This window comes from Pimephales promelas, chromosome 13 (assembly GCF_988280905.1).
Source record: "Pimephales promelas chromosome 13, fPimPro1.hap1.1, whole genome shotgun sequence".
Lineage (NCBI taxonomy): Eukaryota > Metazoa > Chordata > Actinopteri > Cypriniformes > Leuciscidae > Pimephales > Pimephales promelas.
In genome coordinates this window covers 3,597,953-3,622,803 of record NC_142781.1, presented here as the reverse complement: position 1 = coordinate 3,622,803, position 24,851 = coordinate 3,597,953, and the positions used below count along the sequence as shown (strand labels likewise).

At 46.0% G+C, this 24,851-nt stretch overlaps 16 non-coding genes across 16 annotated transcripts; 9 read left to right on the top strand and 7 right to left on the bottom strand.

The window, feature by feature from the left end:
• Positions 1-4,673: 4,673 nt before the first annotated feature.
• Positions 4,674-4,788, bottom strand: LOC148974421 (U5 spliceosomal RNA). The gene has a single exon (XR_016146275.1). It is a non-coding gene; the product is annotated as a U5 spliceosomal RNA (small nuclear RNA).
• Positions 4,789-6,124: 1,336 nt separating this feature from the next.
• LOC148974420 (U5 spliceosomal RNA) lies at positions 6,125-6,240 on the bottom strand. Its single transcript, XR_016146136.1, has one exon. It is a non-coding gene; the product is annotated as a U5 spliceosomal RNA (small nuclear RNA).
• Positions 6,241-7,258: 1,018 nt separating this feature from the next.
• Positions 7,259-7,374, bottom strand: LOC148974419 (U5 spliceosomal RNA). The gene has a single exon (XR_016146143.1). It is a non-coding gene; the product is annotated as a U5 spliceosomal RNA (small nuclear RNA).
• Positions 7,375-8,658: 1,284 nt separating this feature from the next.
• Positions 8,659-8,730, top strand: trnad-guc (transfer RNA aspartic acid (anticodon GUC)). The gene has a single exon. It is a non-coding gene; the product is annotated as a tRNA-Asp (tRNA).
• A 616-nt stretch (positions 8,731-9,346) lies between these two features.
• On the top strand, positions 9,347-9,418 carry trnad-guc (transfer RNA aspartic acid (anticodon GUC)). The gene has a single exon. It is a non-coding gene; the product is annotated as a tRNA-Asp (tRNA).
• Positions 9,419-12,350: 2,932 nt separating this feature from the next.
• Positions 12,351-12,422, top strand: trnad-guc (transfer RNA aspartic acid (anticodon GUC)). Its single transcript has one exon. It is a non-coding gene; the product is annotated as a tRNA-Asp (tRNA).
• A 1,623-nt stretch (positions 12,423-14,045) lies between these two features.
• On the bottom strand, positions 14,046-14,161 carry LOC148974415 (U5 spliceosomal RNA). Its single transcript, XR_016146251.1, has one exon. It is a non-coding gene; the product is annotated as a U5 spliceosomal RNA (small nuclear RNA).
• Positions 14,162-15,083: 922 nt separating this feature from the next.
• Positions 15,084-15,199, bottom strand: LOC148974414 (U5 spliceosomal RNA). The gene has a single exon (XR_016146133.1). It is a non-coding gene; the product is annotated as a U5 spliceosomal RNA (small nuclear RNA).
• Positions 15,200-16,217: 1,018 nt separating this feature from the next.
• LOC148974413 (U5 spliceosomal RNA) lies at positions 16,218-16,333 on the bottom strand. The gene has a single exon (XR_016146142.1). It is a non-coding gene; the product is annotated as a U5 spliceosomal RNA (small nuclear RNA).
• A 699-nt stretch (positions 16,334-17,032) lies between these two features.
• On the top strand, positions 17,033-17,104 carry trnad-guc (transfer RNA aspartic acid (anticodon GUC)). The gene has a single exon. It is a non-coding gene; the product is annotated as a tRNA-Asp (tRNA).
• Positions 17,105-17,617: 513 nt separating this feature from the next.
• On the top strand, positions 17,618-17,689 carry trnad-guc (transfer RNA aspartic acid (anticodon GUC)). Its single transcript has one exon. It is a non-coding gene; the product is annotated as a tRNA-Asp (tRNA).
• A 616-nt stretch (positions 17,690-18,305) lies between these two features.
• On the top strand, positions 18,306-18,377 carry trnad-guc (transfer RNA aspartic acid (anticodon GUC)). Its single transcript has one exon. It is a non-coding gene; the product is annotated as a tRNA-Asp (tRNA).
• Positions 18,378-21,309: 2,932 nt separating this feature from the next.
• Positions 21,310-21,381, top strand: trnad-guc (transfer RNA aspartic acid (anticodon GUC)). Its single transcript has one exon. It is a non-coding gene; the product is annotated as a tRNA-Asp (tRNA).
• A 1,623-nt stretch (positions 21,382-23,004) lies between these two features.
• Positions 23,005-23,120, bottom strand: LOC148974408 (U5 spliceosomal RNA). The gene has a single exon (XR_016146249.1). It is a non-coding gene; the product is annotated as a U5 spliceosomal RNA (small nuclear RNA).
• A 979-nt stretch (positions 23,121-24,099) lies between these two features.
• On the top strand, positions 24,100-24,171 carry trnad-guc (transfer RNA aspartic acid (anticodon GUC)). Its single transcript has one exon. It is a non-coding gene; the product is annotated as a tRNA-Asp (tRNA).
• Positions 24,172-24,693: 522 nt separating this feature from the next.
• Positions 24,694-24,765, top strand: trnad-guc (transfer RNA aspartic acid (anticodon GUC)). The gene has a single exon. It is a non-coding gene; the product is annotated as a tRNA-Asp (tRNA).
• Positions 24,766-24,851: the final 86 nt, after the last annotated feature.

Here is a 24,851-nt window from a genome sequence, read left to right as displayed (position 1 = left end):
CTGCCCCATCACCAGATGACTGGCAAACCCTGTCTAAGAGGATGTCCCTGAATCCAGTAGTACGTGGAAGACCAGTGTCTATAATTCGCATGAGATTTTTAGGAACTTTCTGGAGGCTAAATGAACAAACCCTTCATATCCTTGGATTGCAGGTGGATTCCTCCACAGGAGAGGGAGAGCTCCTCTTCCTGCCCCTCTTGGCCAAAATGAAAGGCTTAAATAACAATAACTCCCATAAAGCATGTCCAGTATTAATTGACTTCTCAACGGCTGAGCATACAATGCCGTACCGCTCAGGGACACTGCTGTGACGACCGGTCCTCGTTAGTATAGCGGATAGTATCTCTGCCTGTCACGCGGAAGACCGGGGTTCGATTCCCCGACGGGGAGGCTTCTTCTTTACCACGGACAAACACCTTGTATGAGCTCATGCTCTGCCGTGGAAACTGCTGATAAAGCCAACCCTGCCGTTCAAGTCTCACCTGAGGGTGGTAAGCTAATTCTATTTGAAAGGTTTTACTTTCAAGATAGCATTTGCATTGGTTTGTAAAAGTTTGGTTTATGCATGTTTGACCTAAGTTTGTGTGGCATTTCCACTATTGCATTTCCAATCTGACCAGCAGGGGTCACCAGTGTGGCCATCCGAATGCGTTGAAACATTAGAGGATGGAGCAAATGTAATAAGAATCTGCCCGATCACCAGATGACCGGCACACCCTGTCTAAGAGGATGTCCCTGAATCCAGTAGTACGTGGAAGACCAGTGTCTAGAATTCGCTTGATATTTTAATGGAACTTTCTGGAGGCTAAATGAACAAACCCTTCATCTCCTTGGATTGCAGGTGGATTCCTCCACAGGAGAGGGAGAGGCATACAATGCCGTACCGCTCAGGGACACTGCTTTGACGACCGGTCCTCGTTAGTATAGTTAGTAAACCCTGTCTAAGAGGATGTCCCTGAATCCAGTAGTATGTGGAAGACCAGTGTCTAGAATTCGCATGAGGTTTTTAGGAACTTTCTGGAGGCTAAATGAACAAACCCTTTATCTCCTTGGATTGCAGGTGGATTCCTCCACAGGAGAGGGAAAGCTCCTCTTCCTGCCCCCCTTGGCCAAAATGAAAGGCTTAAATAACAATAACTCCCATAAAGCATGTCCAGTATTAATTGACTTCTCAACGGCTGAGCATACAATGCCGTACCGCTCAGGGACACTGCTGTGACGACCGGTCCTCGTTAGTATAGTGGACAGTATCTCCGCCTGTCACGTGGAAGACCGGGGTTCGATTCCCCGACGGGGAGGCTTCTTCTTTACCACGGACAAACACCTTGTATGAGCTCGTGCTCTGCCGTGGAAACTGCTGATAAAGCCAACCCTGCCGTTCAAGACTCACCTGAGGGTGGTAAGCTAATTCTATTTGAAAGGTTTTACTTTCAAGATAGCATTTGCATTGGTTTGTAATAGGTTGGTTTATGCATGTTTGACCTAAGTTTGTGTGGCATTTCCACTATTGCATTTCCAATCTGACCAGCAGGGTTCACCAGTGTGGCCATCCGAATGCGTTGAAACATTAGAGGATGGAGCAAATGTAATAAGAATCTGCCCCATCACCAGATGACCGGCAAACCCTGTCTAAGAGGATGTCCCTGAATCCAGTAGTACGTGGAAGACCAGTGTCTAGAATTCGCTTGATATTTTAATGGAACTTTCTGGAGGCTAAATGAAAAAACCCTTCATCTCCTTGGATTGCAGGTGGATTCCTCCACAGGAGAGGGAGAGGCACACAAAGCCGTACCGCTCAGGGACACTGCTTTGACGACCGGTCCTCGTTAGTATAGTGGACAGTATCTCCGCCTGTCACGCGGAAGACCGGGGTTCGATTCCCCGATGGGGAGGCTTCTTCTTTACCACGGACAAACACCTTGTATGAGCTCGTGCTCTGCCGTGGAAACTGCTGATAAAGCCAACCCTGCCGTTCAAGACTCACCTGAGGGTGGTAAGCTAATTCTATTTGAAAGGTTTTACTTTCAAGATAGCATTTGCATTGGTTTGTAAAAGTTTGGTTTATGCATGTTTGACCTAAGTTTGTGTGGCATTTCCACTATTGCATTTCCAATCTGACCAGCAGGGTTCACCAGTGTGGCCATCCGAATGCGTTGAAACATTAGAGGATGGAGCAAATGTAATAAGAATCTGCCCCATCACCAGATGACTGGCAAACCCTGTCTAAGAGGATGTCCCTGAATCCAGTAGTACGTGGAAGACCAGTGTCTATAATTCGCATGAGATTTTTAGGAACTTTCTGGAGGCTAAATGAACAAACCCTTCATATCCTTGGATTGCAGGTGGATTCCTCCACAGGAGAGGGAGAGCTCCTCTTCCTGCCCCTCTTGGCCAAAATGAAAGGCTTAAATAACAATAACTCCCATAAAGCATGTCCAGTATTAATTGACTTCTCAACGGCTGAGCATACAATGCCGTACCGCTCAGGGACACTGCTGTGACGACCGGTCCTCGTTAGTATAGCGGATAGTATCTCTGCCTGTCACGCGGAAGACCGGGGTTCGATTCCCCGACGGGGAGGCTTCTTCTTTACCACGGACAAACACCTTGTATGAGCTCATGCTCTGCCGTGGAAACTGCTGATAAAGCCAACCCTGCCGTTCAAGTCTCACCTGAGGGTGGTAAGCTAATTCTATTTGAAAGGTTTTACTTTCAAGATAGCATTTGCATTGGTTTGTAAAAGGTTGGTTTATGCATGTTTGACCTAAGTTTGTGTGGCATTTCCACTGTTGCATTTCCAATCTGACCAGCAGGGTTCACCAATGTGGCCATCCGAATGCGTTGAAACATTAGAGGATGGAGCAAATGTAATAAGAATCTGCCCGATCACCAGATGACCGGCACACCCTGTCTAAGAGGATGTCCCTGAATCCAGTAGTACGTGGAAGACCAGTGTCTGGAATTCGCATGAGATTTTTAGGAACTTTCTGGAGGCTAAATGAACAAACCCTTCATCTCCTTGGATTGCAGGTAGATTCCTCCACAGGAAGGCTTCTTCTTTACCATGGACAAACACCTTGTATGAGCTCATGCTCTGCCGTGGAAACTACTGATAAAGCCAACCCTGCCGTTCAAGACTCACCTGAGGGTGGTAAGCTAATTCTATTTGAAAGGTTTTACTTTCAAGATAGCATTTGCATTGGTTTGTAAAAGGTTGGTTTATGCATGTTTGACCTAAGTTTGTGTGGCATTTCCACTGTTGCATTTCCAATCTGACCAGCAGGGTTCACCAGTGTGGCCATCCGAATGCGTTGAAACATTAGAGGATGGAGCAAATGTAATAAGAATCTGCCCCATCACCAGATGACCTGCAAACCCTGTCTAAGAGGATGTCCCTGAATCCAGTAGTACGTGGAAGACCAGTGTCTGGAATTCGCATGAGATTTTTAAGAACTTTCTGGAGGCTAAATGAACAAACCCTTCATCTCCTTGGATTGCAGGTAGATTCCTCCACAGGAATGCTTCTTCTTTACCACGGACAAACACCTTGTATGAGCTCGTGCTCTGCCGTGGAAACTGCTGATAAAGCCAACCCTGCCGTTCAAGACTCACCTGAGGGTGGTAAGCTAATTCTATTTGAAAGGTTTTACTTTCAAGATAGCATTTGCATTGGTTTGTAAAAGTTTGGTTTATGCATGTTTGACCTAAGTTTGTGTGGCATTTCCACTATTGCATTTCCAATCTGACCAGCAGGGGTCACCAGTGTGGCCATCCGAATGCGTTGAAACATTAGAGGATGGAGCAAATGTAATAAGAATCTGCCCGATCACCAGATGACCGGCACACCCTGTCTAAGAGGATGTCCCTGAATCCAGTAATACGTGGAAGACCAGTGTCTGGAATTCGCATGAGATTTTTAGGAACTTTCTGGAGGCTAAATGAACAAACCCTTCATATCCTTGGATTGCAGGTGGATTCCTCCACAGGAGAGGGAGAGCTCCTCTTCCTGCCCCTCTTGGCCAAAATGAAAGGCTTAGATAACAATAACTCCCATAAAGCATGTCCAGTATTAATTGACTTCTCAACGGCTGAGCATACAATGCCGTACCGCTCAGGGACACTGCTGTGACGACCGGTCCTCGTTAGTATAGTGGACAGTATCTCCGCCTGTCACGCGGAAGACTGGGGTTCGATTCCCCGATGGGGAGGCTTCTTCTTTACCACGGACAAACACCTTGTATGAGCTCATGCTCTGCCGTGGAAACTGCTGATAAAGCCAACCCTGCCGTTCAAGTCTCACCTGAGGGTGGTAAGCTAATTCTATTTGAAAGGTTTTACTTTCAAGATAGCATTTGCATTGGTTTGTAAAAGGTTGGTTTATGCATGTTTGACCTGAGTTTGTGTGGCATTTCCAGTGTTGCATTTCCAATCTGACCAGCAGGGGTCACCAGTGTGGCCTTCCGAATGCGTTGAAACAGTTAATCAATTTGCAAAGCAATCAGTTGAAAGCTTTGAAAAGCTTTGTTTCTCCCAACACTACCCTTTTGTGATTGGTAAACCTTACAATCATTCTGCTGACCCAAGATTTGAAGTTGTGAACTGGGAAAGTGGCAATGGTTTGACCACCATCCAGCTCCAAACAAAAAGTCTTCTGTTTTTGAACAAAGGCATTTAGCTCTACTGTGAGCAGAGCATCCAAAAATACCAATAACTCGCAAACATTCCCCTCCACGGAAATCTTTAGTAAAAGGCGAAAGATTTATGCGTGAATGAAGAGAAACTCGAGCTGTAACCATGAGATGTTGGGACAATGTGCTATCACACACATGCCACCATGCTCAGCAAGGGTAATGTCTGGTGCAGGCTCCTCCCACCCAGCTTTTTGTCTTTTTTTGTTAAAAACAATAATATACGGTTGTTGAGTCGTGACGTAATCACGCTCTGATAATACTGTTTCCGGGTCCAAATGCTGGGTCCTCTCTATCTGCTTACCGCTTTTGCCGTGTCCCATGTTGTTTAAATAGATCGGAGTTAAAAAAAAACAAGTGACAGATTCAACTGTCATTCTACCGCTTTCCCTGTGATGAGAAAGAAAAGAGAAAATGGCTGCAGTTGATAAGGATGAGCTACACTAATCACCCTATTGGAGTTAAAAGAGTTTAAACCTTTTTTGACTGCCAAGGGTGCATCACTAAAGTAGGACGTGATTGTAAATAAATTAACAGGTTCCGCCATTGTAACGTTAATTAGATATGGACGAGCGGAGCGCTTGGACCCGGAAGAGGCTAAACGTCACGCGTGACATCAGACTTAACAACCGAATAGCCATTTCCATTAGAGGATGGAGCAAATGTAATAAGAATCTGCCCCATCACCAGATGACCGGCAAACCCTGTCTAAGAGGATGTCCCTGAATCCAGTAGTACGTGGAAGACCAGTGTCTAGAATTCGCTTGATATTTTAATGGAACTTTCTGGAGGCTAAATGAACAAACCCTTCATCTCCTTGGATTGCAGGTGGATTCCTCCACAGGAGAGGGAGAGGCATACAATGCCGTACCGCTCAGGGACACTTCTTTGACGACCGGTCCTCGTTAGTATAGTGGACAGTATCTCTGCCTGTCACGCGAAAGACCGGGGTTCGATTCCCCGACGGGGAGGCTTCTTCTTTACCACGGACAAACACCTTATATGAGCTCGAGCTCTGCCGTGGAAACTGCTGATAAAGCCAACCCTGCCGTTCAAGACTCACCTGAGGGTGGTTAGCTAATTCTATTTGAAAGGTTTTACTTTCAAGATAGCATTTGCATTGGTTTGTAAAAGGTTGGTTTATGCATGTTTGACCTGAGTTTGTGTGGCATTTCCAGTGTTGCATTTCCAATCTGACCAGCAGGGGTCACCAGTGTGGCCTTCCGAATGCGTTGAAACAGTTAATCAATTTGCAAATCAATCAGTTGAAAGCTTTGAAAAGCTTTGTTTCTCCCAACACTACCCTTTTGTGATTGGTAAACCTTACAATCATTCTGCTGACCCAAGATTTTAAGTTGTTAACTGGGAAAGTGGCAATGGTTTGACCAAAACCCAGCTCCAAACAAAAAGTCTTCTGTTTTTGAACAAAGGCATTTAGCTCTACTGTGAGCAGAGCATCCAAAAATATCAATAACTCGCAAACGTTCCCCTCCACGGAAATCTTTAGTAAAAGGCGAAAGATTTATGCGTGAATGAAGAGAAACTCGAGCTGTAACCATGAGACGTTGGGACAATGTGCTATCACACACATGCCACCATGCTCAGCAAGGGTAATGTCTGGTGCAGGCTCCTCCCACCCAGCTTTTTGTCTTTTTTTTGTTAAAAACAATAATATAGCCATTTCCATTAGAGGATGGAGCAAATGTAATAAGAATCTGCCCCATCACCAGATGACCGGCAAACCCTGTCTAAGAGGATGTCCCTGAATCCAGTAGTACGTGGAAGACCAGTGTCTAGAATTCGCATGAGGTTTTTAGGAACTTTCTGGAGGCTAAATGAACAAACCCTTCATCTCCTTGGATTGCAGGTGGATTCCTCCACAGGAGAGGGAGAGCTCCTCTTCCTGCCCCCCTTGGCCAAAATGAAAGGCTTAAATAACAATAACTCCCATAAAGCATGTCCAGTATTAATTGACTTCTCAACGGCTGAGCATACAATGCCGTACCGCTCAGGGACACTGCTGTGACAACCGGTCCTCGTTAGTATAGTGGACAGTATCTCCGCCTGTCACGCGGAAGACCGGCGTTCGATTCCCCGACGGGGAGGCTTCTTCTTTACCACGGACAAACACCTTGTATGAGCTCATGCTCTGCTGTGGAAACTGCTGATAAAGCCAACCCTGCCGTTCAAGACTCACCTGAGGGTGGTTAGCTAATTCTATTTGAAAGGTTTTACTTTCAAGATAGCATTTGCATTGGTTTGTAAAAGGTTGGTTTATGCATGTTTGACCTGAGTTTGTGTGGCATTTCCAGTGTTGCATTTCCAATCTGACCAGCAGGGGTCACCAGTGTGGCCTTCCGAATGCGTTGAAACAGTTAATCAATTTGCAAAGCAATCAGTTGAAAGCTTTGAAAAGCTTTGTTTCTCCCAACACTACCCTTTTGTGATTGGTAAACCTTTCAATCATTCTGCTGACCCAAGATTTTAAGTTGTTAACTGGGAAAGTGGCAATGGTTTGACCAAAACCCAGCTCCAAACAAAAAGTCTTCTGTTTTTGAACAAAGGCATTTAGCTCTACTGTGAGCAGAGCATCCAAAAATACCAATAACTCGCAAACGTTCCCCTCCACGGAAATCTTTAGTAAAAGGCGAAAGATTTATGCGTGAATGAAGAGAAACTCGAGCTGTAACCATGAGACGTTGGGACAATGTGCTATCACACACATGCCACCATGCTCAGCAAGGGTAATGTCTGGTGCAGGCTCCTCCCACCCAGCTTTTTGTCTTTTTTTGTTAAAACAATAATATAGCCATTTCCATTAGAGGATGGAGCAAATGTAATAAGAATCTGCCCCATCACCAGATGACCGGCAAACCCTGTCTAAGAGGATGTCCCTGAATCCAGTAGTACGTGGAAGACCAGTGTCTAGAATTCGCTTGATATTTTAATGGAACTTTCTGGAGGCTAAATGAACAAACCCTTCATCTCCTTGGATTGCAGGTGGATTCCTCCACAGGAGAGGGAGAGGCATACAATGCCGTACCGCTCAGGGACACTGCTTTGACGACCGGTCCTCGTTAGTATAGTTAGTAAACCCTGTCTAAGAGGATGTCCCTGAATCCAGTAGTACGTGGAAGACCAGTGTCTAGAATTCGCATGAGGTTTTTAGGAACTTTCTGGAGGCTAAATGAACAAACCCTTTATCTCCTTGGATTGCAGGTGGATTCCTCCACAGGAGAGGGAGAGCTCCTCTTCCTGCCCCTCTTGGCCAAAATGAAAGGCTTAAATAACAATAACTCCCATAAAGCATGTCCAGTATTAATTGACTTCTCAACGGCTGAGCATACAATGCCGTACCGCTCAGGGACACTGCTGTGACGACCGGTCCTCGTTAGTATAGTGGACAGTATCTCCGCCTGTCACGCGGAAGACCGGGGTTCGATTCCCCGACAGGGAGGCTTCTTCTTTACCACGGACAAACACCTTGTATGAGCTCGTGCTCTGCCGTGGAAACTGCTGATAAAGCCAACCCTGCCGTTCAAGACTCACCTGAGGGTGGTAAGCTAATTCTATTTGAAAGGTTTTACTTTCAAGATAGCATTTGCATTGGTTTGTAATAGGTTGGTTTATGCATGTTTGACCTAAGTTTGTGTGGCATTTCCACTATTACATTTCCAATCTGACCAGCAGGGTTCACCAGTGTGGCCATCCGAATGCGTTGAAACATTAGAGGATGGAGCAAATGTAATAAGAATCTGCCCCATCACCAGATGACCGGCAAACCCTGTCTAAGAGGATGTCCCTGAATCCAGTAGTACGTGGAAGACCAGTGTCTAGAATTCGCTTGATATTTTAATGGAACTTTCTGGAGGCTAAATGAACAAACCCTTCATCTCCTTGGATTGCAGGTGGATTCCTCCACAGGAGAGGGAGAGGCACACAAAGCCGTACTGCTCTGGGACACGACCGGTCCTCGTTAGTATAGTGGACAGTATCTCCGCCTGTCACGCGGAAGACCGGGGTTCGATTCCCCGACGGGGAGGCTTCTTCTTTACCACGGACAAACACCTTGTATGAGCTCGTGCTCTGCCGTGGAAACTGCTGATAAAGCCAACCCTGCCGTTCAAGACTCACCTGAGGGTGGTAAGCTAATTCTATTTGAAAGGTTTTACTTTCAAGATAGCATTTGCATTGGTTTGTAAAAGTTTGGTTTATGCATGTTTGACCTAAGTTTGTGTGGCATTTCCACTATTGCATTTCCAATCTGACCAGCAGGGTTCACCAGTGTGGCCATCCGAATGCGTTGAAACATTAGAGGATGGAGCAAATGTAATAAGAATCTGCCCCATCACCAGATGACTGGCAAACCCTGTCTAAGAGGATGTCCCTGAATCCAGTAGTACGTGGAAGACCAGTGTCTAGAATTCGCATGAGATTTTTAGGAACTTTCTGGAGGCTAAATGAACAAACCCTTCATATCCTTGGATTGCAGGTGGATTCCTCCACAGGAGAGGGAGAGCTCCTCTTCCTGCCCCTCTTGGCCAAAATGAAAGGCTTAAATAACAATAACTCCCATAAAGCATGTCCAGAATTAATTGACTTCTCAACGGCTGAGCATACAATGCCGTACCGCTCAGGGACACTCCTGTGACGACCGGTCCTCGTTAGTATAGTGGACAGTATCTCCGCCTGTCACGCGGAAGACCGGGGTTCGATTCCCCGACGGGGAGGCTTCTTCTTTACCACGGACAAACACCTTGTATGAGCTCATGCTCTGCCGTGGAAACTGCTGATAAAGCCAACCCTGCCGTTCAAGTCTCACCTGAGGGTGGTAAGCTAATTCTATTTGAAAGGTTTTACTTTCAAGATAGCATTTGCATTGGTTTGTAAAAGGTTGGTTTATGCATGTTTGACCTAAGTTTGTGTGGCATTTCCACTGTTGCATTTCCAATCTGACCAGCAGGGTTCACCAATGTGGCCATCCGAATGCGTTGAAACATTAGAGGATGGAGCAAATGTAATAAGAATCTGCCCCATCACCAGATGACCGGCACACCCTGTCTAAGAGGATGTCCCTGAATCCAGTAGTACGTGGAAGACCAGTGTCTGGAATTCACATGAGATTTTTAGGAACTTTCTGGAGGCTAAATGAACAAACCCTTCATCTCCTTGGATTGCAGGTAGATTCCTCCACAGGAAGGCTTCTTCTTTACCATGGACAAACACCTTGTATGAGCTCATGCTCTGCCGTGGAAACTGCTGATAAAGCCAACCCTGCCGTTCAAGACTCACCTGAGGGTGGTAAGCTAATTCTATTTGAAAGGTTTTACTTTCAAGATAGCATTTGCATTGGTTTGTAAAAGTTTGGTTTATGCATGTTTGACCTAAGTTTGTGTGGCATTTCCACTATTGCATTTCCAATCTGACCAGCAGGGTTCACCAGTGTGGCTATCCGAATGCGTTGAAACATTAGAGGATGGAGCAAATGTAATAAGAATCTGCCCCATCACCAGATGACTGGCAAACCCTGTCTAAGAGGATGTCCCTGAATCCAGTAGTACGTGGAAGACCAGTGTCTAGAATTCGCATGAGATTTTTAGGAACTTTCTGGAGGCTAAATGAACAAACCCTTCATATCCTTGGATTGCAGGTGGATTCCTCCACAGGAGAGGGAGAGCTCCTCTTCCTGCCCCTCTTGGCCAAAATGAAAGGCTTAGATAACAATAACTCCCATAAAGCATGTCCAGTATTAATTGACTTCTCAACGGCTGAGCATACAATGCCGTACCGCTCAGGGACACTGCTGTGACGACCGGTCCTCGTTAGTATAGTGGACAGTATCTCCACCTGTCACGCGGAAGACCGGGGTTCGATTCCCCGACGGGGAGGCTTCTTCTTTACCACGGACAAACACCTTGTATGAGCTCATGCTCTGCCGTGGAAACTGCTGATAAAGCCAACCCTGCCGTTCAAGTCTCACCTGAGGGTGGTAAGCTAATTCTATTTGAAAGGTTTTACTTTCAAGATAGCATTTGCATTGGTTTGTAAAAGGTTGGTTTATGCATGTTTGACCTGAGTTTGTGTGGCATTTCCAGTGTTGCATTTCCAATCTGACCAGCAGGGTTCACCAATGTGGCCATCCGAATGCGTTGAAACATTAGAGGATGGAGCAAATGTAATAAGAATCTGCCCCATCACCAGATGACCGGCACACCCTGTCTAAGAGGATGTCCCTGAATCCAGTAGTACGTGGAAGACCAGTGTCTGGAATTCGCATGAGATTTTTAGGAACTTTCTGGAGGCTAAATGAACAAACCCTTCATCTCCTTGGATTGCAGGTAGATTCCTCCACAGGAAGGCTTCTTCTTTACCATGGACAAACACCTTGTATGAGCTCATGCTCTGCCGTGGAAACTGCTGATAAAGCCAACCCTGCCGTTCAAGACTCACCTGAGGGTGGTAAGCTAATTCTATTTGAAAGGTTTTACTTTCAAGATAGCATTTGCATTGGTTTGTAAAAGTTTGGTTTATGCATGTTTGACCTAAGTTTGTGTGGCATTTCCACTATTGCATTTCCAATCTGACCAGCAGGGTTCACCAGTGTGGCCATCCGAATGCGTTGAAACATTAGAGGATGGAGCAAATGTAATAAGAATCTGCCCCATCACCAGATGACTGGCAAACCCTGTCTAAGAGGATGTCCCTGAATCCAGTAGTACGTGGAAGACCAGTGTCTAGAATTCGCATGAGATTTTTAGGAACTTTCTGGAGGCTAAATGAACAAACCCTTCATATCCTTGGATTGCAGGTGGATTCCTCCACAGGAGAGGGAGAGCTCCTCTTCCTGCCCCTCTTGGCCAAAATGAAAGGCTTAAATAACAATAACTCCCATAAAGCATGTCCAGTATTAATTGACTTCTCAACGGCTGAGCATACAATGCCGTACCGCTCAGGGACACTGCTGTGACGACCGGTCCTCGTTAGTGTAGTGGACAGTATCTCCGCCTGTCACGCGAAAGACCGGGGTTCGATTCCCCGACGGGGAGCCTTCTTCTTTACCACGGACAAACACCTTGTATGAGCTCGTGCTCTGCCGTGGAAACTGCTGATAAAGCCAACCCTGCCGTTCAAGACTCACCTGAGGGTGGTAAGCTAATTCTATTTGAAAGGTTTTACTTTCAAGATAGCATTTGCATTGGTTTGTAAAAGTTTGGTTTATGCATGTTTGACCTAAGTTTGTGTGGCATTTCCACTATTGCATTTCCAATCTGACCAGCAGGGTTCACCAGTGTGGCCATCCGAATGCGTTGAAACATTAGAGGATGGAGCAAATGTAATAAGAATCTGCCCCATCACCAGATGACTGGCAAACCCTGTCTAAGAGGATGTCCCTGAATCCAGTAGTACGTGGAAGACCAGTGTCTAGAATTCGCATGAGATTTTTAGGAACTTTCTGGAGGCTAAATGAACAAACCCTTCATATCCTTGGATTGCAGGTGGATTCCTCCACAGGAGAGGGAGAGCTCCTCTTCCTGCCCCTCTTGGCCAAAATGAAAGGCTTAAATAACAATAACTCCCATAAAGCATGTCCAGTATTAATTGACTTCTCAACGGCTGAGCATACAATGCCGTACCGCTCAGGGACACTGCTGTGACGACCGGTCCTCGTTAGTATAGTGGACAGTATCTCCGCCTGTCACGCGGAAGACCGGGGTTCGATTCCCCGACGGGGAGGCTTCTTCTTTACCACGGACAAACACCTTGTATGAGCTCATGCTCTGCCGTGGAAACTGCTGATAAAGCCAACCCTGCCGTTCAAGTCTCACCTGAGGGTGGTAAGCTAATTCTATTTGAAAGGTTTTACTTTCAAGATAGCATTTGCATTGGTTTGTAAAAGGTTGGTTTATGCATGTTTGACCTAAGTTTGTGTGGCATTTCCACTGTTGCATTTCCAATCTGACCAGCAGGGTTCACCAATGTGGCCATCCGAATGCGTTGAAACATTAGAGGATGGAGCAAATGTAATAAGAATCTGCCCCATCACCAGATGACCGGCACACCCTGTCTAAGAGGGTGTCCCTGAATCCAGTAGTACGTGGAAGACCAGTGTCTGGAATTCGCATGAGATTTTTAGGAACTTTCTGGAGGCTAAATGAACAAACCCTTCATCTCCTTGGATTGCAGGTAGATTCCTCCACAGGAAGGCTTCTTCTTTACCACGGACAAACACCTTGTATGAGCTCATGCTCTGCCGTGGAAACTGCTGATAAAGCCAACCCTGCCGTTCAAGACTCACCTGAGGGTGGTAAGCTAATTCTATTTGAAAGGTTTTACTTTCAAGATAGCATTTGCATTGGTTTGTAAAAGTTTGGTTTATGCATGTTTGACCTAAGTTTTTGTGGCATTTCCACTATTGCATTTCCAATCTGACCAGCAGGGTTCACCAGTGTGGCCATCCGAATGCGTTGAAACATTAGAGGATGGAGCAAATGTAATAAGAATCTGCCCCATCACCAGATGACTGGCAAACCCTGTCTAAGAGGATGTCCCTGAATCCAGTAGTACGTGGAAGACCAGTGTCTAGAATTCGCATGAGATTTTTAGGAACTTTCTGGAGGCTAAATGAACAAACCCTTCATATCCTTGGATTGCAGGTGGATTCCTCCACAGGAGAGGGAGAGCTCCTCTTCCTGCCCCTCTTGGCCAAAATGAAAGGCTTAGATAACAATAACTCCCATAAAGCATGTCCAGTATTAATTGACTTCTCAACGGCTGAGCATACAATGCCGTACCGCTCAGGGACACTGCTGTGACGACCGGTCCTCGTTAGCATAGTGGACAGTATCTCCGCCTGTCACGCGGAAGACCGGGGTTCGATTCCCCGACGGGGAGGCTTCTTCTTTACCACGGACAAACACCTTGTATGAGCTCATGCTCTGCCGTGGAAACTGCTGATAAAGCCAACCCTGCCGTTCAATTCTCACCTGAGGGTGGTAAGCTAATTCTATTTGAAAGGTTTTACTTTCAAGATAGCATTTGCATTGGTTTGTAAAAGGTTGGTTTATGCATGTTTGACCTGAGTTTGTGTGGCATTTCCAGTGTTGCATTTCCAATCTGACCAGCAGGGGTCACCAGTGTGGCCTTCCGAATGCGTTGAAACAGTTAATCAATTTGCAAAGCAATCAGTAGAAAGCTTTGAAAAGCTTTGTTTCTCCCAACACTACCCTTTTGTGATTGGTAAACCTTACAATCATTCTGCTGACCCAAGATTTGAAGTTGTGAACTGGGAAAGTGGCAATGGTTTGACCAAAACCCAGCTCCAAACAAAAAGTCTTCTGTTTTTGAACAAAGGCATTTAGCTCTACTGTGAGCAGAGCATCCAAAAATACCAATAACTCGCAAACGTTCCCCTCCACGGAAATCTTTAGTAAAAGGCGAAAGATTTATGCATGAATGAAGAGAAACTCGAGCTGTAACCATGAGTCGTTGGGACAATGTGCTATCACACACATGCCACCATGCTCAGCAAGGGTAATGTCTGGTGCAGGCTCCTCCCACCCAGCTTTTTGTCTTTTTTGTTAAAAACAATAATATAGCCATTTCCATTAGAGGATGGAGCAAATGTAATAAGAATCTGCCCCATCACCAGATGACCGGCAAACCCTGTCTAAGAGGATGTCCCTGAATCCAGTAGTACGTGGAAGACCAGTGTCTAGAATTCGCTTGATATTTTAATGGAACTTTCTGGAGGCTAAATGAACAAACCCTTCATCTCCTTGGATTGCAGGTGGATTCCTCCACAGGAGAGGGAGAGGCATACAATGCCGTACCGCTCAGGGACACTTCTTTGACGACCGGTCCTCGTTAGTATAGTGGACAGTATCTCTGCCTGTCACGCGAAAGACCGGGGTTCGATTCCCCGACGGGGAGGCTTCTTCTTTACCACGGACAAACACCTTATATGAGCTCGAGCTCTGCCGTGGAAACTGCTGATAAAGCCAACCCTGCCGTTCAAGACTCACCTGAGGGTGGTTAGCTAATTCTATTTGAAAGGTTTTACTTTCAAGATAGCATTTGCATTGGTTTGTAAAAGGTTGGTTTATGCATGTTTGACCTGAGTTTGTGTGGCATTTCCAGTGTTGCATTTCCAATCTGACCAGCAGGGGTCACCAGTGTGGCCTTCCGAATGCGTTGAAACAGTTAATCAATTTGCAAAGCAATCAGTTGAAAGCTTTGAAAAGCTTTGTTTCTCCCAACACTACCCTTTTGTGATTGGTAAACCTTACAATCATTCTGCTGACCCAAGATTTTAAGTTGTTAACTGGGAAAGTGGCAATGGTTTGACCAAAACCCAGCTCCAAACAAAAAGTCTCCTGTTTTTGAACAAAGGCATTTAGCTCTACTGTAAGCAGAGCATCCAAAAATATCAATAACTCGCAAACGTTCCCCTCCACGGAAATCTTTAGTAAAAGGCGAAAGATTTATGCGTGAATGAAGAGAAACTCGAGCTGTAACCATGAGACGTTGGGACAATGTGCTATCACACACATGCCACCATGCTCAGCAAGGGTAATGTCTGGTGCAGGCTCCTCCCACCCAGCTTTTTGTCTTTTTTTTGTTAAAAACAATAATATAGCCATTTCCATTAGAGGATGGAGCAAATGTAATAAGAATCTGCCCCATCACCAGATGACCGGCAAACCCTGTCTAAGAGGATGTCCCTGAATCCAGTAGTACGTGGAAGACCAGTGTCTAGAATTCGCATGAGGTTTTTAGGAACTTTCTGGAGGCTAAATGAACAAACCCTTCATCTCCTTGGATTGCAGGTGGATTCCTCCACAGGAGAGGGAGAGCTCCTCTTCCTGCCCCCCTTGGCCAAAATGAAAGGCTTAAATAACAATAACTCCCATAAAGCATGTCCAGTATTAATTGACTTCTCAACGGCTGAGCATACAATGCCGTACCGCTCAGGGACACTGCTGTGACAACCGGTCCTCGTTAGTATAGTGGACAGTATCTCCGCCTGTCACGCGGAAGACCGGCGTTCGATTCCCCGACGGGGAGGCTTCTTCTTTACCACGGACAAACACCTTGTATGAGCTCATGCTCTGCTGTGGAAACTGCTGATAAAGCCAACCCTGCCGTTCAAGACTCACCTGAGGGTGGTTAGCTAATTCTATTTGAAAGGTTTTACTTTCAAGATAGCATTTGCATTGGTTTGTAAAAGGTTGGTTTATGCATGTTTGACCTGAGTTTGTGTGGCATTTCCAGTGTTGCATTTCCAATCTGACCAGCAGGGGTCACCAGTGTGGCCTTCCGAATGCGTTGAAACAGTTAATCAATTTGCAAAGCAATCAGTTGAAAGCTTTGAAAAGCTTTGTTTCTCCCAACACTACCCTTTTGTGATTGGTAAACCTTTCAATCATTCTGCTGACCCAAGATTTTAAGTTGTTAACTGGGAAAGTGGCAATGGTTTGACCAAAACCCAGCTCCAAACAAAAAGTCTTCTGTTTTTGAACAAAGGCATTTAGCTCTACTGTGAGCAGAGCATCCAAAAATACCAATAACTCGCAAACGTTCCCCTCCACGGAAATCTTTAGTAAAAGGCGAAAGATTTATGCGTGAATGAAGAGAAACTCGAGCTGTAACCATGAGACGTTGGGACAATGTGCTATCACACACATGCCACCATGCTCAGCAAGGGTAATGTCTGGTGCAGGCTCCTCCCACCCAGCTTTTTGTCTTTTTTTGTTAAAACAATAATATAGCCATTTCCATTAGAGGATGGAGCAAATGTAATAAGAATCTGCCCCATCACCAGATGACCGGCAAACCCTGTCTAAGAGGATGTCCCTGAATCCAGTAGTACGTGGAAGACCAGTGTCTAGAATTCGCTTGATATTTTAATGGAACTTTCTGGAGGCTAAATGAACAAACCCTTCATCTCCTTGGATTGCAGGTGGATTCCTCCACAGGAGAGGGAGAGGCATACAATGCCGTACCGCTCAGGGACACTGCTTTGACGACCGGTCCTCGTTAGTATAGTTAGTAAACCCTGTCTAAGAGGATGTCCCTGAATCCAGTAGTACGTGGAAGACCAGTGTCTAGAATTCGCATGAGGTTTTTAGGAACTTTCTGGAGGCTAAATGAACAAACCCTTTATCTCCTTGGATTGCAGGTGGATTCCTCCACAGGAGAGGGAGAGCTCCTCTTCCTGCCCCTCTTGGCCAAAATGAAAGGCTTAAATAACAATAACTCCCATAAAGCATGTCCAGTATTAATTGACTTCTCAACGGCTGAGCATACAATGCCGTACCGCTCAGGGACACTGCTGTGACGACCGGTCCTCGTTAGTATAGTGGACAGTATCTCCGCCTGTCACGCGGAAGACCGGGGTTCGATTCCCCGACGGGGAGGCTTCTTCTTTACCACGGACAAACACCTTGTATGAGCTCGTGCTCTGCCGTGGAAACTGCTGATAAAGCCAACCCTGCCGTTCAAGACTCACCTGAGGGTGGTAAGCTAATTCTATTTGAAAGGTTTTACTTTCAAGATAGCATTTGCATTGGTTTGTAATAGGTTGGTTTATGCATGTTTGACCTAAGTTTGTGTGGCATTTCCACTATTACATTTCCAATCTGACCAGCAGGGTTCACCAGTGTGGCCATCCGAATGCGTTGAAACATTAGAGGATGGAGCAAATGTAATAAGAATCTGCCCCATCACCAGATGACCGGCAAACCCTGTCCAAGAGGATGTCCCTGAATCCAGTAGTACGTGGAAGACCAGTGTCTAGAATTCGCTTGATATTTTAATGGAACTTTCTGGAGGCTAAATGAACAAACCCTTCATCTCCTTGGATTGCAGGTGGATTCCTCCACAGGAGAGGGAGAGGCACACAAAGCCGTACTGCTCAGGGACACGACCGGTCCTCGTTAGTATAGTGGACAGTATCTCCGCCTGTCACGCGGAAGACCGGGGTTCGATTCCCCGACGGGGAGGCTTCTTCTTTACCACGGACAAACACCTTGTATGAGCTCGTGCTCTGCCGTGGAAACTGCTGATAAAGCCAACCCTGCCGTTCAAGACTCACCTGAGGGTGGTAAGCTAATTCTATTTGAAAGGTTTTACTTTCAAGATAGCATTTGCATTGGTTTGTAAAAGTTTGGTTTATGCATGTTTGACCTAAGTTTGTGTGGCATTTCCACTATTGCATTTCCAATCTGACCAGCAGGGTTCACCAGTGTGGCCATCCGAATGCGTTGAAACATTAGAGGATGGAGCAAATGTAATAAGAATCTGCCCCATCACCAGATGACTGGCAAACCCTGTCTAAGAGGATGTCCCTGAATCCAGTAGTACGTGGAAGACCAGTGTCTAGAATTCGCATGAGATTTTTAGGAACTTTCTGGAGGCTAAATGAACAAACCCTTCATATCCTTGGATTGCAGGTGGATTCCTCCACAGGAGAGGGAGAGCTCCTCTTCCTGCCCCTCTTGGCCAAAATGAAAGGCTTAAATAACAATAACTCCCATAAAGCATGTCCAGTATTAATTGACTTCTCAACGGCTGAGCATACAATGCCGTACCGCTCAGGGACACTCCTGTGACGACCGGTCCTCGTTAGTATAGTGGACAGTATCTCCGCCTGTCACGCGGAAGACCGGGGTTCGATTCCCCGACGGGGAGGCTTCTTCTTTACCACGGACAAACACCTTGTATGAGCTCATGCTCTGCCGTGGAAACTGCTGATAAAGCCAACCCTGCCGTTCAAGTCTCACCTGAGGGTGGTAAGCTAATTCTATTTGAAAGGTTTTACTTTCAAGATAGCATTTGCATTGGTTTGTAAAAGGTTGGTTTATGCATGTTTGACCTAAGTTTGTGTGGCATTTCCACTGTTGCATTTCCAATCTGACCAGCAGGGTTCACCAATGTGGCCATCCGAATGCGTTGAAACATTAGAGGATGGAGCAAATGTAATAAGAATCTGCCCCATCACCAGATGACCGGCACACCCTGTCTAAGAGGATGTCCCTGAATCCAGTAGTACGTGGAAGACCAGTGTCTGGAATTCACATGAGATTTTTAGGAACTTTCTGGAGGCTAAATGAACAAACCCTTCATCTCCTTGGATTGCAGGTAGATTCCTCCACAGGAAGGCTTCTTCTTTACCATGGACAAACACCTTGTATGAGCTCATGCTCTGCCGTGGAAACTGCTGATAAAGCCAACCCTGCCGTTCAAGACTCACCTGAGAGTGGTAAGCTAATTCTATTTGAAAGGTTTTACTTTCAAGATAGCATTTGCATTGGTTTGTAAAAGTTTGGTTTATGCATGTTTGACCTAAGTTTGTGTGGCATTTCCACTATTGCATTTCCAATCTGACCAGCAGGGTTCACCAGTGTGGCTATCCGAATGCGTTGAAACATTAGAGGATGGAGCAAATGTAATAAGAATCTGCCCCATCACCAGATGACTGGCAAACCCTGTCTAAGAGGATGTCCCTGAATCCAGTAGTACGTGGAAGACCAGTGTCTAGAATTCGCATGAGATTTTTAGGAACTTTCTGGAGGCTAAATGAACAAACCCTTCATATCCTTGGATTGCAGGTGGATTCCTCCACAGGAGAGGGAGAGCTCCTCTTCCTGCCCCTCTTGGCCAAAATGAAAGGCTTAGATAACAATAACTCCCATAAAGCATGTCCAGTATTAATTGACTTCTCAACGGCTGAGCATACAATGCCGTACCGCTCAGGGACACTGCTGTGACGACCGGTCCTCGTTAGTATAGTGGACAGTATCTCCACCTGTCACGCGGAAGACCGGGGTTCGATTCCCCGACGGGGAGGCTTCTTCTTTACCACGGACAAACACCTTGTATGAGCTCATGCTCTGCCGTGGAAACTGCTGATAAAGCCAACCCTGCCGTTCAAGTCTCACCTGAGGGTGGTAAGCTAATTCTATTTGAAAGGTTTTACTTTCAAGATAGCATTTGCATTGGTTTGTAAAAGGTTGGTTTATGCATGTTTGACCTGAGTTTGTGTGGCATTTCCAGTGTTGCATTTCCAATCTGACCAGCAGGGTTCACCAATGTGGCCATCCGAATGCGTTGAAACATTAGAGGATGGAGCAAATGTAATAAGAATCTGCCCCATCACCAGATGACCGGCACACCCTGTCTAAGAGGATGTCCCTGAATCCAGTAGTACGTGGAAGACCAGTGTCTGGAATTCGCATGAGATTTTTAGGAACTTTCTGGAGGCTAAATGAACAAACCCTTCATCTCCTTGGATTGCAGGTAGATTCCTCCACAGGAAGGCTTCTTCTTTACCATGGACAAACACCTTGTATGAGCTCATGCTCTGCCGTGGAAACTGCTGATAAAGCCAACCCTGCCGTTCAAGACTCACCTGAGGGTGGTAAGCTAATTCTATTTGAAAGGTTTTACTTTCAAGATAGCATTTGCATTGGTTTGTAAAAGTTTGGTTTATGCATGTTTGACCTAAGTTTGTGTGGCATTTCCACTATTGCATTTCCAATCTGACCAGCAGGGTTCACCAGTGTGGCCATCCGAATGCGTTGAAACATTAGAGGATGGAGCAAATGTAATAAGAATCTGCCCCATCACCAGATGACTGGCAAACCCTGTCTAAGAGGATGTCCCTGAATCCAGTAGTACGTGGAAGACCAGTGTCTAGAATTCGCATGAGATTTTTAGGAACTTTCTGGAGGCTAAATGAACAAACCCTTCATATCCTTGGATTGCAGGTGGATTCCTCCACAGGAGAGGGAGAGCTCCTCTTCCTGCCCCTCTTGGCCAAAATGAAAGGCTTAAATAACAATAACTCCCATAAAGCATGTCCAGTATTAATTGACTTCTCAACGGCTGAGCATACAATGCCGTACCGCTCAGGGACACTGCTGTGACGACCGGTCCTCGTTAGTGTAGTGGACAGTATCTCCGCCTGTCACGCGAAAGACCGGGGTTCGATTCCCCGACGGGGAGCCTTCTTCTTTACCACGGACAAACACCTTGTATGAGCTCGTGCTCTGCCGTGGAAACTGCTGATAAAGCCAACCCTGCCGTTCAAGACTCACCTGAGGGTGGTAAGCTAATTCTATTTGAAAGGTTTTACTTTCAAGATAGCATTTGCATTGGTTTGTAAAAGTTTGGTTTATGCATGTTTGACCTAAGTTTGTGTGGCATTTCCACTATTGCATTTCCAATCTGACCAGCAGGGTTCACCAGTGTGGCCATCCGAATGCGTTGAAACATTAGAGGATGGAGCAAATGTAATAAGAATCTGCCCCATCACCAGATGACTGGCAAACCCTGTCTAAGAGGATGTCCCTGAATCCAGTAGTACGTGGAAGACCAGTGTCTAGAATTCGCATGAGATTTTTAGGAACTTTCTGGAGGCTAAATGAACAAACCCTTCATATCCTTGGATTGCAGGTGGATTCCTCCACAGGAGAGGGAGAGCTCCTCTTCCTGCCCCTCTTGGCCAAAATGAAAGGCTTAAATAACAATAACTCCCATAAAGCATGTCCAGTATTAATTGACTTCTCAACGGCTGAGCATACAATGCCGTACCGCTCAGGGACACTGCTGTGACGACCGGTCCTCGTTAGTATAGTGGACAGTATCTCCGCCTGTCACGCGGAAGACCGGGGTTCGATTCCCCGACGGGGAGGCTTCTTCTTTACCACGGACAAACACCTTGTATGAGCTCATGCTCTGCCGTGGAAACTGCTGATAAAGCCAACCCTGCCGTTCAAGTCTCACCTGAGGGTGGTAAGCTAATTCTATTTGAAAGGTTTTACTTTCAAGATAGCATTTGCATTGGTTTGTAAAAGGTTGGTTTATGCATGTTTGACCTAAGTTTGTGTGGCATTTCCACTGTTGCATTTCCAATCTGACCAGCAGGGTTCACCAATGTGGCCATCCGAATGCGTTGAAACATTAGAGGATGGAGCAAATGTAATAAGAATCTGCCCCATCACCAGATGACCGGCACACCCTGTCTAAGAGGGTGTCCCTGAATCCAGTAGTACGTGGAAGACCAGTGTCTGGAATTCGCATGAGATTTTTAGGAACTTTCTGGAGGCTAAATGAACAAACCCTTCATCTCCTTGGATTGCAGGTAGATTCCTCCACAGGAAGGCTTCTTCTTTACCACGGACAAACACCTTGTATGAGCTCATGCTCTGCCGTGGAAACTGCTGATAAAGCCAACCCTGCCGTTCAAGACTCACCTGAGGGTGGTAAGCTAATTCTATTTGAAAGGTTTTACTTTCAAGATAGCATTTGCATTGGTTTGTAAAAGTTTGGTTTATGCATGTTTGACCTAAGTTTTTGTGGCATTTCCACTATTGCATTTCCAATCTGACCAGCAGGGTTCACCAGTGTGGCCATCAGAATGCGTTGAAACATTAGAGGATGGAGCAAATGTAATAAGAATCTGCCCCATCACCAGATGACTGGCAAACCCTGTCTAAGAGGATGTCCCTGAATCCAGTAGTACGTGGAAGACCAGTGTCTAGAATTCGCATGAGATTTTTAGGAACTTTCTGGAGGCTAAATGAACAAACCCTTCATATCCTTGGATTGCAGGTGGATTCCTCCACAGGAGAGGGAGAGCTCCTCTTCCTGCCCCTCTTGGCCAAAATGAAAGGCTTAGATAACAATAACTCCCATAAAGCATGTCCAGTATTAATTGACTTCTCAACGGCTGAGCATACAATGCCGTACCGCTCAGGGACACTGCTGTGACGACCGGTCCTCGTTAGCATAGTGGACAGTATCTCCGCCTGTCACGCGGAAGACCGGGGTTCGATTCCCCGACGGGGAGGCTTCTTCTTTACCACGGACAAACACCTTGTATGAGCTCATGCTCTGCCGTGGAAACTGCTGATAAAGCCAACCCTGCCGTTCAAGTCTCACCTGAGGGTGGTAAGCTAATTCTATTTGAAAGGTTTTACTTTCAAGATAGCATTTGCATTGGTTTGTAAAAGGTTGGTTTATGCATGTTTGACCTGAGTTTGTGTGGCATTTCCAGTGTTGCATTTCCAATCTGACCAGCAGGGGTCACCAGTGTGGCCTTCCGAATGCGTTGAAACAGTTAATCAATTTGCAAAGCAATCAGTTGAAAGCTTTGAAAAGCTTTGTTTCTCCCAACACTACCCTTTTGTGATTGGTAAACCTTACAATCATTCTGCTGACCCAAGATTTGAAGTTGTGAACTGGGAAAGTGGCAATGGTTTGACCAAAACCCAGCTCCAAACAAAAAGTCTTCTGTTTTTGAACAAAGGCATTTAGCTCTACTGTGAGCAGAGCATCCAAAAATACCAATAACTCGCAAACGTTCCCCTCCACGGAAATCTTTAGTAAAAGGCGAAAGATTTATGCATGAATGAAGAGAAACTCGAGCTGTAACCATGAGTCGTTGGGACAATGTGCTATCACACACATGCCACCATGCTCAGCAAGGGTAATGTCTGGTGCAGGCTCCTCCCACCCAGCTTTTTGTCTTTTTTGTTAAAAACAATAATATAGCCATTTCCATTAGAGGATGGAGCAAATGTAATAAGAATCTGCCCCATCACCAGATGACCGGCAAACCCTGTCTAAGAGGATGTCCCTGAATCCAGTAGTACGTGGAAGACCAGTGTCTAGAATTCGCTTGATATTTTAATGGAACTTTCTGGAGGCTAAATGAACAAACCCTTCATCTCCTTGGATTGCAGGTGGATTCCTCCACAGGAGAGGGAGAGGCATACAATGCCGTACCGCTCAGGGACACTGCTTTGACGACCGGTCCTCGTTAGTATAGTGGACAGTATCTCCGCCTGTCACGCGGAAGACTGGGGTTCGATTCCCCGACGGGGAGGCTTCTTCTTTACCACGGACAAACACCTTGTATGAGCTCGTGCTCTGCCGTGGAAACTGCTGATAAAGCCAACCCTGCCGTTCAAGACTCACCTGAGGGTGGTAAGCTAATTCTATTTGAAAGGTTTTACTTTCAAGATAGCATTTGCATTGGTTTGTAATAGGTTGGTTTATGCATGTTTGACCTAAGTTTGTGTGGCATTTCCACTATTGCATTTCCAATCTGACCAGCAGGGTTCACCAGTGTGGCCATCCGAATGCGTTGAAACATTAGAGGATGGAGCAAATGTAATAAGAATCTGCCCCATCACCAGATGACCGGCAAACCCTGTCTAAGAGGATGTCCCTGAATCCAGTAGTACGTGGAAGACCAGTGTCTAGAATTCGCTTGATATTTTAATGGAACTTTCTGGAGGCTAAATGAACAAACCCTTCATCTCCTTGGATTGCAGGTGGATTCCTCCACAGGAGAGGGAGAGGCACACAATGCCGTACCGCTCAGGGACACTGCTTTGACGACCGGTCCTCGTTAGTATAGTGGACAGTATCTCCGCCTGTCACGCGGAAGACCGGGGTTCGATTCCCCGACGGGGAGGCTTCTTCTTTACCACGGACAAACACCTTGTATGAGCTCGTGCTCTGCCGTGGAAACTGCTGATAAAGCCAACCCTGCCGTTCAAGACTCACCTGAGGGTGGTAAGCTAATTCTATTTGAAAGGTTTTACTTTCAAGATAGCATTTGCATTGGTTTGTAAAAGTTTGGTTTATGCATGTTTGACCTAAGTTTGTGTGGCATTTCCACTATTGCATTTCCAATCTGACCAGCAGGGTTCACCAGTGTGGCCATCCGAATGCGTTGAAACATTAGAGGATGGAGCAAATGTAATAAGAATCTGCCCCATCACCAGATGACCGGCAAACCCTGTCTAAGAGGATGTCCCTGAATCCAGTAGTACGTGGAAGACCAGTGTCTAGAATTCGCTTGATATTTTAATGGAACTTTCTGGAGGCTAAATGAACAAACCCTTCATCTCCTTGGATTGCAGGTGGATTCCTCCACAGGAGAGGGAGAGGCACACAATGCCGTACCGCTCAGGGACACTGCTTTGACGACCGGTCCTCGTTAGTATAGTGGACAGTATCTCCGCCTGTCACGCGGAAGACCGGGGTTCGATTCCCCGACGGGGAGGCTTCTTCTTTACCACGGACAAACACCTTGTATGAGCTCGTGCTCTGCCGTGGAAACTGCTGATAAAGCCAACCCTGCCGTTCAAG